This window comes from Podarcis erhardii (assembly GCF_964252035.2).
Source record: "Podarcis erhardii genome assembly, chromosome: 7".
NCBI classification, from domain to species: domain Eukaryota; kingdom Metazoa; phylum Chordata; class Lepidosauria; order Squamata; family Lacertidae; genus Podarcis; species Podarcis erhardii.
In genome coordinates, this window is record NC_138511.1 from 79,464,218 (window position 1) to 79,477,413 (window position 13,196).

Below are 13,196 nucleotides of genomic sequence, written 5' to 3' on the forward strand. Positions count from 1 at the left end.
GAAAGAGACTACTGCTTGTGATTGAGAGGTGAACTCTTAAATGCCTGCAGAAAACCTTTCTTTTCCACCAGGCCTGTGCAGACCATCAAGAATACACTGGTTTATTGAAATCTATTTACTTTTAATATGGTTCTTATTGTATATTTTATGTATTATAACTGAAAAACATTTTGATATTTCTTTCCTTTTACTATATAGCAGTGTGCACACATTTAAATAAATAAACAGCACCACGCTTTAGATTGCCAAATTGAATAATACCTTCCATATTGTATTTTTCAAAAGGTCCTGATTCGGGTAACACAGAAAATTGGAAGCATTATAATGAATGTGCTTTAGTAGCAATAGACCACATTTCCACCCAGATCCTGATAGTTCTTTCAAATTCTTTCTCATAGATAAACCGGAAGTGCAAATTGAGAATACATGTTTGCCATCCAGTGATTGTTTCTTAGGCGATTACAGCTTTACTGCAGGGGATGGTAAATTCTTTGAGATGAAGACACAATGCTGCAACACTGACTATTGTAACAATGAAACTCTCAGCCGTAAGTTTCTGCATCATTCTGGAATCATTAAAATGTTAGGGCTGTGCACTGGATTTGGCCACGGCTTGGATCCTTAGTCAATCAGCAGTACCTAGAGAATCTGTGCTTCGTTCAGATGGGGTGAGACAGCCCCAGATGTCGGTAGGTTGGGTTGAGCAGCTCAGGACTTATTAGGAGCTCTCAACGGGTGGGAATTCAGATTGGACAGAAAGTCAGGCATGACGACATACTGTGAAAAAGAGGGACCTAATAGGCAGCAGGGAGGGACCTACTAGGGATGGATTGCCTTTCCAGCCAGTCCCCTCTTTCTTTCTGTCCCTTGAAGTAGCACCAAGAAGGATCAGATATACCATATTTTTTGCCCTATAGGACACACTTTTTCCCCTCCAAAAATGAAGGGGAAATCTGTGTGCGTCCTATGGGGCGAATACAGGCTTTCGCTGAAGCTTGGAGAGCGAGAGGGATGTCGGTGCCGCCATCCCGCTGTTCCTCAAACTGGTTTGGAGGCTGGAACTGGGGAGAAGCGTACTTCTCCCCAGCGCCAGCCCCACAAGCTCGGGGGACAGCGGGGAGGTGGAGCGCCGCCATACCGCTGTTCCCCGACCTGGTATGGGGGGGGGGATAAAGGGGAAAAAATCCCTTTATTTCCCCCCAAAAAAACTAGGTGCGTCCTATGGGGCGGAGCGTCCTATGGGACGAAAAATACAATATAATTGGATACCTAAGCTCCTGAACTGCTCATAAATAGCTTGTGGTACCTTCAAGTTCACTTTCAATTGGATGTTTCAAATATGGACCTTACAACCCACCTATCTTATTCAAGTGTCCTCCTGAATTACCCTTAAGCTGGTTCTTCTCTGTCTTTTAATTGTCAAGCACTACCTAAGCCAGCAGTTATAATGGTGCAAATATAAGACCCTACCTAACAGCATTCTCTGAAATTTGTTTATTGAATTTATTGAATTTTTGTACCACCCTGTACCTGGGTGTTTCGGGGTGGTTCACAAAAATTATTGGATAGCTCATTGCTGAAGAGCAGAAGAGAGACAGAATCTCTGTACAAAAATGGAAGACTAAGAAACTATATTTTCAGAGAGGCTCCACCATAATCGATGGCATGAATGCATTCAGAGAGATTAAAAGTTCACACTCTCCCACCCCACTTTGAGTAAAGGTCATTCATCTCAGAGACCAATGGTGACTTTGTCCCATGCTCAGCCCTGAACCCAGATTGTTTCTAGATCATGTTTTCATCCAAGAACACTTGGAGCTGCCCCAGCAGAACAGTAAGTTACTAGGGTGTATTCCATTTATATAACACAGAGATACAAAAACAGACAAAGACATTAACATACTCACTTTACATTTGATCTTGGAAGTTCCTGATCGCAACATGCTGGCTGAAAATGGTCTGCGATGCCCAGCCTGCTTCTCCAAAGGAGAAACTGAGAAAGTGAGAAAGTGTAAAAGTGAGAAGACCGTCAACTGCCTTGAGAATGAGACCCAATGTATTGATTTTAGAGGAGCTTTTGCTAAAGGTAACATTGCTATTCAGTCAGGGGGAAAGGCCTAGACATCGGCTGGGTCACGCAGACTCTGTCCTGATCTCCTTCTCTCCCTTCCTTCCTCTCTTTTTCCATTGCACATTGTTGGAAAAGTGATAGGGATCATATCTCTTACTGGCTGCACTCTGCACTCTTCCTTAGTGTTTTGCCTGCCTGGACTTTGCCCTTTAACTTTCATAATGCACTTGCTTGTCTAGAAGCAGGATTCAGATCGGGATGTTTATATTAAATAATCTTCTGAACCAAAGAGGAAAATGCATTCATTGCTCCACCCCAGTTGCATCTGGATCTTTCCACCACTGGGATGCCGTGCAGGACAAAATGTGTGCCTCTTTCTCAAAAAGCATATTTCTTATGTAAAAGAAATGTAATTAAATTTCCTTAAATTCTGTGACAATGAGCAGTATCTGGCTAACTCAGACCATTAGTGCAAGGATTTATAGTCGTGCAACAGAATTTCCACCCTCTTCTGCCTGTAGGTGCTCTGTATCCTCCTAAAAGCTGCTCCAAAGATTTTGCTGTCATAATTTAACTAAATTTGTAAAAAGATACCGTATTTTTTGCCCTATAGGACACACTTTTCCCCCTCCAAAAATGAAGGGGAAATGTGTGCGTCCTATGGGGCGAATGCAGGCTTTCTCTGAAGCCTGGAGAGCGAGAGGGGTCGGTGTGCACCGCCGGGCTCCCACGGCTTGCAGAGAGCTGCCTGCACCCCGAAGCCCGGGTGCGCTGAGCAGTCGCGCCCGGGCTTCGGGTAGCTCTGCGCAAGCCGCAGGAGCCCTCCCACAGCTTGTGCAGAGCTGCCTGTACCTTAAAGCCCAGGCGTGCTGAGCAGTCGCGCCCGGGCTTCGGGTAGCTCTGCGCAAGCCGCGGGAGCCCTCTCAGGCTTGTGCAGAGCTGCCTGTACCCTGAAGTCTGGGCGTGCTGAGCAGTCACGCCCTGGCTTCGGGTAGCTCTGCGCAAGCTGCGGGAGCCCTCTCACGGCTTGTGCAGAGCTGCCTGTACCCTGAAGCCCGGGCGCGCTGAGGGCTCTCACGGCTTGCGGAGAGCAGCCTGTTCTGGGGGCTGGGGTTGGGGGAAGCTCGGGCTTCCCCCGCCCCAACCCCACGCCTGGGGGGGGGGAACTAAAAATTGTTTTCTTTATGCCCCCCCAAAAAACTAGGTGTGCCCTATAAGCTGGTGCGCCCTATGGGGCGAAAAATACGGTAAATTGCTTTATATGCATTATAATACTGTGGTACCAGACAGCGATGTGGAGTCCTATCTTTCTGCATTGGGATTTCACAACACATTGAACCGAATCATTTAACTGTATCACTGTATTCATGTGCCTGGATCCAGCCTTACATGCACCCCCCACCCCTTTCAACAGCGTTTTTGAGGAACAATACTCTTTGGAGAGGGACCAATTTTACCACACCCTTCCTTCCTGAAAAGAAGAGGGGATTGGAAATGAATAGGGGAGGGGTATATGGGCTGATTTGCCCCAGGAAGGAAGAGGCAGAGTCCAGGCCATTTGAGCTGCCTCTGCCCTACAGCCCCCCCCCTCCTTTGCCTGCCCTTTGCTAGTTTCACTTTTGAGAGCTGATTAAGAATTCAGATAGGAGTTCCTGATTGGCTTTTGGGACCCCCTTTTCTCCCACTTCATGTTAGATGTGTTTAACATGAAAATAGATATGGCAAAATAAAAGGAGGATTTTCTGGATGGCTAGGTCACAGTTTTTGACAGTGTGGGAGCCTCAGTTGGCATCCAACCATCCTGAGAGACAATGGAGTGCAACTCCAGCTTCTTCTTTTTTTAAATAATTTTTTATTAAGGTTTTTTTCATACAAGTACATATTTAACAAACAAAATAAATTTTATAACATCTTTTCATTCTACTATGGACTCCCTCACGCCTCCTGCTTCCACTTGCATCATTAAAAAAAAAAAAAAATTTCCAAGCAAATTATCATTTTGTTTATAGTCTTAAATCCAATCATTTAGGTTAAACTCAAATATAATTTGATGGTAGACAGTTGTTTCTACTCTGACATCTTTGTTAGCATTCAGCCAAATTACAGTACTTTTGTAAATAAATCTTGAATTTCTTCCAGTCTTCTTCAACCCTCTCCTCTCCCAGGTCTCGGATTCTGCCAGTCATCTCGGCTAGTTGCATATAGTCCATCAGCTGCATCTGCCATTCTTCCAGTGTGGGTAGATCTTGAGTTTTCCAGTTCTTAGCAATGAGTATCCTTGCTGCCGTTGTAGCATACATAAAAAATGTTCTGTCCTTCTTTAACACATTCTGGCCGACAATGCCCAGAAGGAAGGCCTCTGGTTTCTTAGTAAAGGTATACTTAAACACCTTTTTTAGCTCATTGTATATCATTTCCCAGAAGGCCTTCACTCTAGGGCAGGTCCACCAGAGGTGAAAGAATGTTCCTTCATTTTCCTTACATTTCCAACATTTATTATCAGACGAATGGTATATTTTAGCCAATTTCACTGGGGTCATGTACCATCTATATATCATTTTCATTACATTTTCCTTCAGAGCATTACATGCGGTGAAGTTCAGCCCAGAGGTCCACAACCTTTCCCAATCCTCAAACATAATGTTATGCCCAATATCCTGAGCCCACTTTATCATAGCCGATTTAACCATTTCGTCTTGTGTGTTCCATTTCAACAGCAAGTTATACATTTTTGAAAGTACCTTGGTCTTAGGTTCTAACAATTCTGTTTCCAATTTTTGATTTCTCCACCTGGAATCCTAACTTTTTATCATTCTTAAACACTTCTTTAATCTGAGCATAGTGTAACCAGTCTCGCACTTTATCTTTCATTTTCTCTAAACTCTGCAATTTCCAATTGTCTCCATCTCTTTCTAATATTTCCCAATATTTTGGCCAATTGGCCTCCATATTAGGTCTTTTTCGGGCCTTAGCCTCCAAGGGTGACAGCCACCTCGGGGTTTTGTTCTCCAATAAGTCTTTGCATTTTGTCCAGACATTAAATATTGCTTTTCTGACAATATGGTTCTTAAAGGCCTTGTTAATCTTAACCTTATCATACCATAAGTATGCATGCCATCCAAATGCGTTGTTAAAACCTTCCAGATCCAGCACATCCATGTCCTCAAGAAGTAGCCAATCTTTTAGCCAGCAGAAAGCTGCGGCTTCATAATACAACTTTAAGTCTGGCAGGGCAAAGCCCCCTCTTTCTTTCGCATCCGTTAATATCTTAAACTTAATTCTGGGCTTTTTGCCCTGCCAGACAAATTTAGAGATGTCTTTCTGCCACTTCCGGAAGCACTCCGTTTTGTCTACAATCTGCAATGTCTGAAACAAAAACAACATTTTTGGCAATATATTCATCTTAATAGCAGCTATTCGGCCTAACAATGAAAGTTTTAATTTTGACCAACTATCCAAGTCTCTCTTAATTTCAGACCAACATTTTTCATAGTTATCTTTGAATAGACTCAGATTTTTTGCTGTTATGTTTACCCCTAGGTATTTCACTTTCTTAACCACAGTTAACTCTGTCTCTCTCTGAAACCGTTCCGACTCAATATCTGTCAAGTTTTTTCCCAACACCTTAGTTTTTTGTTTATTTAGTTTAAATCCCGCCACCCGACCAAAGTCTTGAATCAGTTGTAATACTCTTTTCGTACTAGATTCTGGCTCCTGTAATGTCAAAACTAAGTCATCTGCAAACGCTTTAAGTTTATAGTGTTTCGCTCCGACCTGTATCCCTTCCACCAGCCGGTCCCCTCTAATCATGTTCAGGAGCACTTCCAGGACCGAAATAAATAGTAACGGGGAAATCGGGCAGCCTTGTCGTGTTCCTTTTTCAATTTTAAACTCTTCTGTAACCACATTGTTAACTATCAATTTAGCCTTTTGTTCTGAATATATTGCATCAATCCCGTTCTCAAACCCCCGACCCACTCCCATTTCTTTTAAATTCCCCTTCATGAACTTCCAGGATATGTTGTCAAAGGCCTTCTCCGCATCTATAAAAATTAAAACTGCTTTAGTGTTTATATCTGTTTGTAAAAGTTCCAATATATCTATAATGTTCCTTGTATTGGCAGACATATGTCTACCTGGGAGAAAGCCTGCCTGGTCTTTATGAATTACTTTGTTTAAAACCCTCTTGAATCTACTTGCCAAAACATCTGCAAATATTTTGTAATCCACATTTAAAAGGGAGATGGGACGGTAGTTCTTAAGTTGTGTCTTTTCACTTTCCGATTTTGGTATCAATGTGATGAAAGCTTCCTTCCACGATTCCGACGCCTTCTTTCCCTCCATAATTTCATTGCTGACCTCCATCAATGGTTGTATCAGATAGTCTTTCAGTGTCTTATAATACTTGGAGGTCAACCCGTCTGGTCCTGGCGATTTGCCCTGTTTCATGTTCTGGATGGCCTGCTCAATCTCTTGTCGTGTTATTTTGCCATTTAGGATTGTTCTGTTTTCTTCTGACAGCTTTGCTAGTCCATTTATCTCCAAAAATTGTTTAATCTCAGTTTCATCTTGTGGCCCTTGGGTATATAATTTTTTGAAATATCTCTGGAAACACTTTCTAATCTCTCCGGGGTTCTGGATACTTCTTCCTTCAATCTCTAAATTTGTCACTGTATTTAACTTTTGTCTCCTCTTCAACTGCCAGGCTAGCAGTTTTCCACATTTATTAGCCGATTCAAAAGTTTTTTGTTTCATTAATTTAATTTTCCATTCTATTTCCTGGTTTATCAGTTTAGAATATTGTGCTTGGTGAAGTTTAATTTCTCTCAGAATCGGCTGAGACTTCGGGTTGGATCTTAGCTTCTTCTCTAGCTCCTTAATTTTTTCCAGAAATTTATCTTTCCTTTCATTTTGTTTCCTTTTCTTTACAGTATTCTGTTGTATCAAGAACCCCCTCATCACGGCCTTGCTTGCGTCCCAGATAGTTCTTTTTTCCACTGTAGTGTTCATGTTGATCTCAAAGTAATCCTTTAGAGCTTTTTGGGCCTTCTTGGTAATCTCCTGATCTCTAAACAGGCCATCATTCATCTTCCATCTGAAGGAACCGGTTGGGATCAATGTCATGTCCATTCTCAGTGCGTTATGGTCGGAGCATGTCTTTGGGCAGATTTCCACCTTTCTAATCTTAGGTGCCAGACCTCTAGTTATCCATATTTGGTTGATTCTTGTCCAAGTCAGTTGGGCTTCAGAGAAAAATGTTCCTTCCCTTCCCAAGGGGTTTCTCACTCTCCAAATATCAATCCAATCCATATTGTCTGTCATTTCAAAGAAGGTCTTTGGTAGTCTCCCATCTTTGGTAACATTTTGGTTCTGTGACTTATCCATGTTAGTTGATACGACTCCATTCATATCTCCCATCATAATGATGTTGTTGTAGTCCAGATAATCCAGCATAGTCTCATGCAATTTCTTATAAAATTCCGATTTCCCTTCATTTGGAGCATAAATTCCTAATATCAAAATTTTTTCTCCTTGGTATTGTATTTCTATTGCCAAAATTCTTCCATGTTCGTCTTTAAACAGAAATTTAGGTGAAAGGCTCTCTTTTGCATAAATCACCACACCTCTCTTTTTTACTGTGTCCGAAGATATAAATTCCTGACCAAGTCTTTTATTTATTAACACTTTTCTGTGGAGCCTAATCACGTGTGTTTCTTGTAAACAGATAATGTCCAATTGTTCCTTTTTTAATATGTGAAAGATTTTTCTCCTTTTTTCTGGAATGTTGCAGCCATTTATGTTCCAACTCAAAAGTTGCAGAGACATCCTGAATAAATCTGGTTATTCTTGCTGTGGTGGTACCTTATTCTCCAGTTCTTGAGGATCCGGGGGTGCAGGCTCCCCTGGAAGTTCAGGCCCTGGAGGTAATCCGAGTCCTTTGTGAAGATCTTCTCCGTGTGCCGCCAAAAACTTATCTCTGTCCTCCGGCGTTCTAATTTTGATCTTCCTCCCTCTGAAAGTAAACGATAATCCTTGAGGGAACTCCCACCTGAAGATAATTGAGTTGCTCCTTAGCAATTTTACTAGTTCCGAATAGTCAGATCTAAGATCCAACAGTTGTTTAGGAATGTCCTTGTAAATTTCAATTCTTTTATCCAAAATGTCCAGTGACTTTCCGTAGTGCAGGCCCAAAATCTTGTCCCTTTCCTCCTTTGATCTCAGTATTATCAAGCAATCTCTGGGCTTCTCTTTCCTTATAAGTCTTCCAAGCCTGAAAGCAGATACTATTTTGAAGTCTTTTTCTTCTAGGTTCCAGAACATGGAAAATTCTTTAGTTAGAAACTCAGTTAAGTTGCCTTCTTCCACTTCTGGTATTGACCGTATCCTTAAGTTGGCCTCCCTGTTCCGAAGTTCTGTCATAGAGAAATAGATCTGATGTTCTCCTACTTGTTTACTGAGTGGTCTTACTTCTTTTTCAAGCTGTCCCAGTCTTTGGCTAGTATCCTCAGCCAGTTTCCGATTTTCACCTACAGCCTCCTTCAATTCTCCAATAGATTGAACATTCTGTGCAACTTGTCCAGTTAATCTATTCAAACTTTCTGTGTTTTGATCAATTTTAGCTGTTTGCTGGTCGACCTTTCTGTCCAGAGCCTCCAATTTTTCAAAAATTTTCTCCAAGATAGAGCCACTTGCTCCTGAGGCCATATCTTCCAGTTGTAGTTCCTCAGTTTCTCCCTCCCCTGCCCGTGACAGGGAAGCCGCTTCTACCTCAGGAGGCAAAGTAGAAGGCAAAGCAGGCACAGATGATCTACGCTGTGAGGCTGCAGATAAAGTTAAAGTTGTTTGTCTGGTTCTTCCCCTTTTTCTTGTTCCACTCATTCCAAAGTTATCTAAAGACCAAGGTCAAACTGAGTTGTTCCCATGAGAAAGCAACAGCCCAGATAGTAACAGTCAAGCAGGAGGCCGGGAAAGAGAAAGTAAAACAATGTCACTGCTGTAGGTCCAAAATCCTCTAGGGGGAGCTTAAAATGTCTTTAGGGAGGAAGTCAAATCCAATTCAAATTGGTAAATCTAGTTCAGTGTCCAAAGACCTCCACAAAGATAAATTTTAGCAGAGTTGATACTTAAAACAAAACAATGTTTCCAATAGTGCTTAGACAGCAAATGTTTCAAAGTAGCAAGTTCAAACTCAGAGTGTTTCAAAGTTCAGATTCAAAGTATCCAAGTTTGCAGACTGACTGCTCAGTTGCTCAGGCAGCTCCAGCACCTGGGTTTCTTACTTTAATTTGTAATCCAATAGCTCAACAGAAGAAAGGTATCCTTGTCTCAATATAAATCCAAACGTCAGCCACTTAAAGTCCTTAATCCACCCAGTAAAACAGTTTAAATAGGTGCCAGGTCGGTTAGTTAAAACGTTACTCTTTGTCTCCACTCCTCCTGCTCTTTACTTTTCAAGTTCAGTGTCAGCGGAAGACGGACTTCCTGTTTATCGTCACTCCGCTTTCAGCCAAATTCACAGTCTTAAAAGCCTTAAAATTTGTAGGGTCCAAATTACTCACGGTTGTTGCTTTCCAAATTTAGCGGTTTCAAGAAGAAAGGTCAGCGCTCACCGGCAACAGCAACGCGGCTTCGCTCCGTTGATTGCGAAACGACCCACAGCGCCGCTACCCCCTCCGCGGTCCGGAGCCCCTTACGGGGTCCCTTCAACGTTTTGGGGGCTGCTTCTGGCGCCCGCCGGGTCTCAAGACCACAGGCTTCTGCCACCTGTGGTTTTCCTGAGTGGGTCTCCGCTTCGCCACAGCGGGTGACCCGTTTCAACGGAGCTTCCCTCTCCCTGTCAGGAGCGGGCAGCCATTACCGTTCGCGCCGCCTCCGGAAGTCTGAAACTCCAGCTTCTTATGCGGCTGGATCACCTTGTTGACTTGTGTGGCCACAGCATGTGCCTTTTTAACAGGCCCAGGAGGTACTGGGATTGAATTCCTGTCATTTTAATGCAAATCACCAGACCACAAGAATTTGATTTTGTTAACATGCCATCTCCTATTCCCTGGGGAAAGGACTAAAGTCAAAACTTCTTTTTGTTTTCCAGATTTCTTCTTTATCACCTTTTTCACATTCAAAGGTTGTGCAACAACAAAATTTTGTGCCGTCCGGAAAAAAGAAGAAATTACTATGGGAGCTGGGAGATTTCTTATTTCGGTTTACGAAGAAAGGTGTTATAATGCTTCACGAATCTCACACCAGCCTGAACAGGAAGGGTAAATCAGACAGTGTAGACCTCCTCCTTGTGTATTCCAAAATCCATGGCAATGAGGGGGTATTGGAGGCCTAGTGGTGAAATCCAGGACTCGCGATCTCTGTTTTGTTCTTTCTTGCTTTTGGTGGAGGTAAAGGGAAACAAGAGCAGAGAAAAAGGGGTCAGAATGTAGGGATTGTGGATTCTAATAGTCAAGCCTTCATTATGATCATTATAATGCAAAATAAATGGTTATTGAAAATAAAATGTCAGAAGCTAGTGGTTGTTGCTTGTGAGTAACCAGGCAGGACTCCGGCCTGTCTTTTACAGGTTTTATTGTGCTAACTATTTACAGTGCAGATCTACAAAGTTCATGTCTGTCTTAGTCACTTGCACAATCTGAGAGTGGCCCCTTCTGGCTTCTCCACAAACATAAGAACTTCGGCACCCGAAGCCTCCTTCCCCCCCCACTTGCATTTCACCCCTCTGCGCAAGTTTGGGCGATGGAAGTGGCGGGGATCCCTCCTGACAAGCCTGGTGAGGTGAGGCACTGGGTCTCTCAGCTGCATCCTCAAGCCCTTTCCTCGCTTTGCTGGCCCCTTCCCTCTCTTCTCTACTGGAGGTGTGGCTCCGCCCCCCCCCCGCTGGAAGAGGAACTGCTCTTCAGGAGTTTCGGAGGCTCTCTGTATCCCAACAGCTCCCCTGCCTCCCTCCCCTGTTCCAATATCAGTCCCCTGACATCCACTCCCCCTCACCCCCCATCGGTGGGGTCCAGAGCTGCTTCCCCCTCACTGGCGTTGGCCGGAGGGGGGGGAAACAATGAAGGAATTGTCCTCCTCCTCTGTGGAATCAAAAAATGCTTCCCCCCGACAATCCTTGCCCTGGTGGGAGGTCCCAGGAAATTTCCTCCTCATCAGAGACCTCTGCAACTTCGTCCCCTATTCCCTCCCCCTCCCCTGAGGGCGGGAATCCCTCAAAGTCACCCTCGTCCACTGTGGGTCCAAACACTTCCCCAAAAAACAACTTCGGGGGTTTGGGCTTGTGCCAGAAGAGAGTGTGGAACTCCTCTATGAGATACTCCTCAGTCATGCGCCCCACCAGAATCCATGTGTTTGCTGAACTGGGAACCCCCTCCCAGGCAAATAGGTACTCTAGTTGATGTCCGTTCCACCTGGAGTCAAGTATCTCCATCACCCCATTACAGAGTTCCCTTTCTTCTACGCTAGGTGGGGTGGGGCCCCCCTGTTCCCTCCCCCAGAAACTGTGCCCCTCCCTGTAAGGCAACAGCAGAGACCTGTGAAACACCGCATGTATCCTCATGTTATCCGGCAACTTCAGCCTGAAAGCTAATGCGTTGACCTGCTATGTCACCTCAAAGGGGCCCATCCTCCTAGGCTGCAGTTTCTTGCAACCCCCCCCCCCAGAGGCAGCCCCTGAGATGACAACCACACCTTGTCCCCCACTTGGATAACCTCCCCCAGTCTCCTATGTTTGTCCACCGCCTTCTTGTACGCCTCCTTGGCTCTTTCCAGAGTCATCTTGAGCTGTTGGTGTATGGCCTCCACCTCTTCTGTGAATTGTTCTGTGGCTGGTACACTCAATTCCTCCTCCTCACACTCTGGAAAGGCCCTGGGATGACATCCGTAATTGGCAGGAAAGGGACTCATCGCTGTGGTCATGTGTTCAGCATTATTGTATGCAAACTCTGTCTGCGCTAGCTTCTCCACCCTATCGTTCTGTCACTGATTTACGTAGCAGCACAAGTACTGCTGCAAAACGGCATTTGCCCTCACCGCCTGTCCATTTGTCTGCGGGTGCCTGGCTGTGGAAAAGCTCACCTCTACCTGCAACAAACTCATGATCTTGCACCAGAAATGCAAGGTGAGCTGTCTTCCACACTCAGAAATCATCCTAGAAGGGACCCCATGCAGCCAAAAGATGTGATTCAGGAACAATTTGGCAGTTTCCTCAGATGACACAGCATGAGAGCATGTCACAAAGTGGCACATCTTGGTCAGTAGGTCCACCACCACCAGGACTGCCATCTTACCTCGGGCAGGTCCGTCATGAAATCTATGGACACCATCTCCCATGGTCTCCCCAGTGTTATTAAGGGTTCCAGCAGCCCAGCCAGGGCCGCCCTTTCCCTCTTTGCTCTTTGACACATGTCACACCCTCGGACATATTCCCACACAGCCTCCCTTACCTTGGGCCACCAGAAATCCCACTTAACTAACAACATGGTCTTGTGTTGCCCAAAGTGCCCAACTGTAGGGTTGTCATGGAACTGCTCAAGGACTCTGACCCTCAAGGGCTCTCCCGGTACATACAGTGTCCCTTTGTAGAACAGCCCCCCTTTCTCCTCAAAGCCCCCAGACCCTCCTTGAGCTCCCTAAATTTCCTTTGAGCAAAATCATCGTCTCTGGTGAGTCCTGCCTCCCCTGCCAGTCCTGCCTCCCCTGCCAGTGTTCCCCCACAGGCCCATTTGTCCTCCTGGAACATTTGTCTGGCCACTGGGGGCCCTTCATCTTCCATGTACTCAGGCTTCGTGGAAAATGCGTCTGACCTCACATTCTGCTCTCCAGGAACGTATTGGATCTTAAAGTCAAAATGGGCAGAAAACACCGTCCATCGGATCTGCCTCTGACACAGCACACGTGCAGTGTGCCAATATTCCAAGTTCTTGTGGTCTCTCCACATCTGGATCTGCTGCTGCACCCCAAACAGAAAGTGCCTCCTGCTGTGTGACATCCCCCTGAATTTTGCTGGTAAACATTGCATCCATCGCCTCATAAAATTTCCACATGTCCTGGAGGGCATTGTTTCCCACCGCTATCAGGGGTCTCACCCATTCCCAGGCTGCACTTTCTAAGTGGGAAACTACGAATG

The 13,196-nt window shown here is 44.7% G+C and overlaps 1 long non-coding RNA gene across 1 annotated transcript; it reads left to right on the top strand.

The window, feature by feature from the left end:
* Positions 1-400: 400 nt before the first annotated feature.
* Positions 401-10,495, top strand: LOC309346253. The gene is made up of 3 exons (XR_014158529.1): positions 401-548; positions 1,928-2,086; positions 10,161-10,495. It is a non-coding gene; the product is annotated as an uncharacterized lncRNA (long non-coding RNA).
* The last annotated feature ends 2,701 nt before the right edge of the window (positions 10,496-13,196 follow it).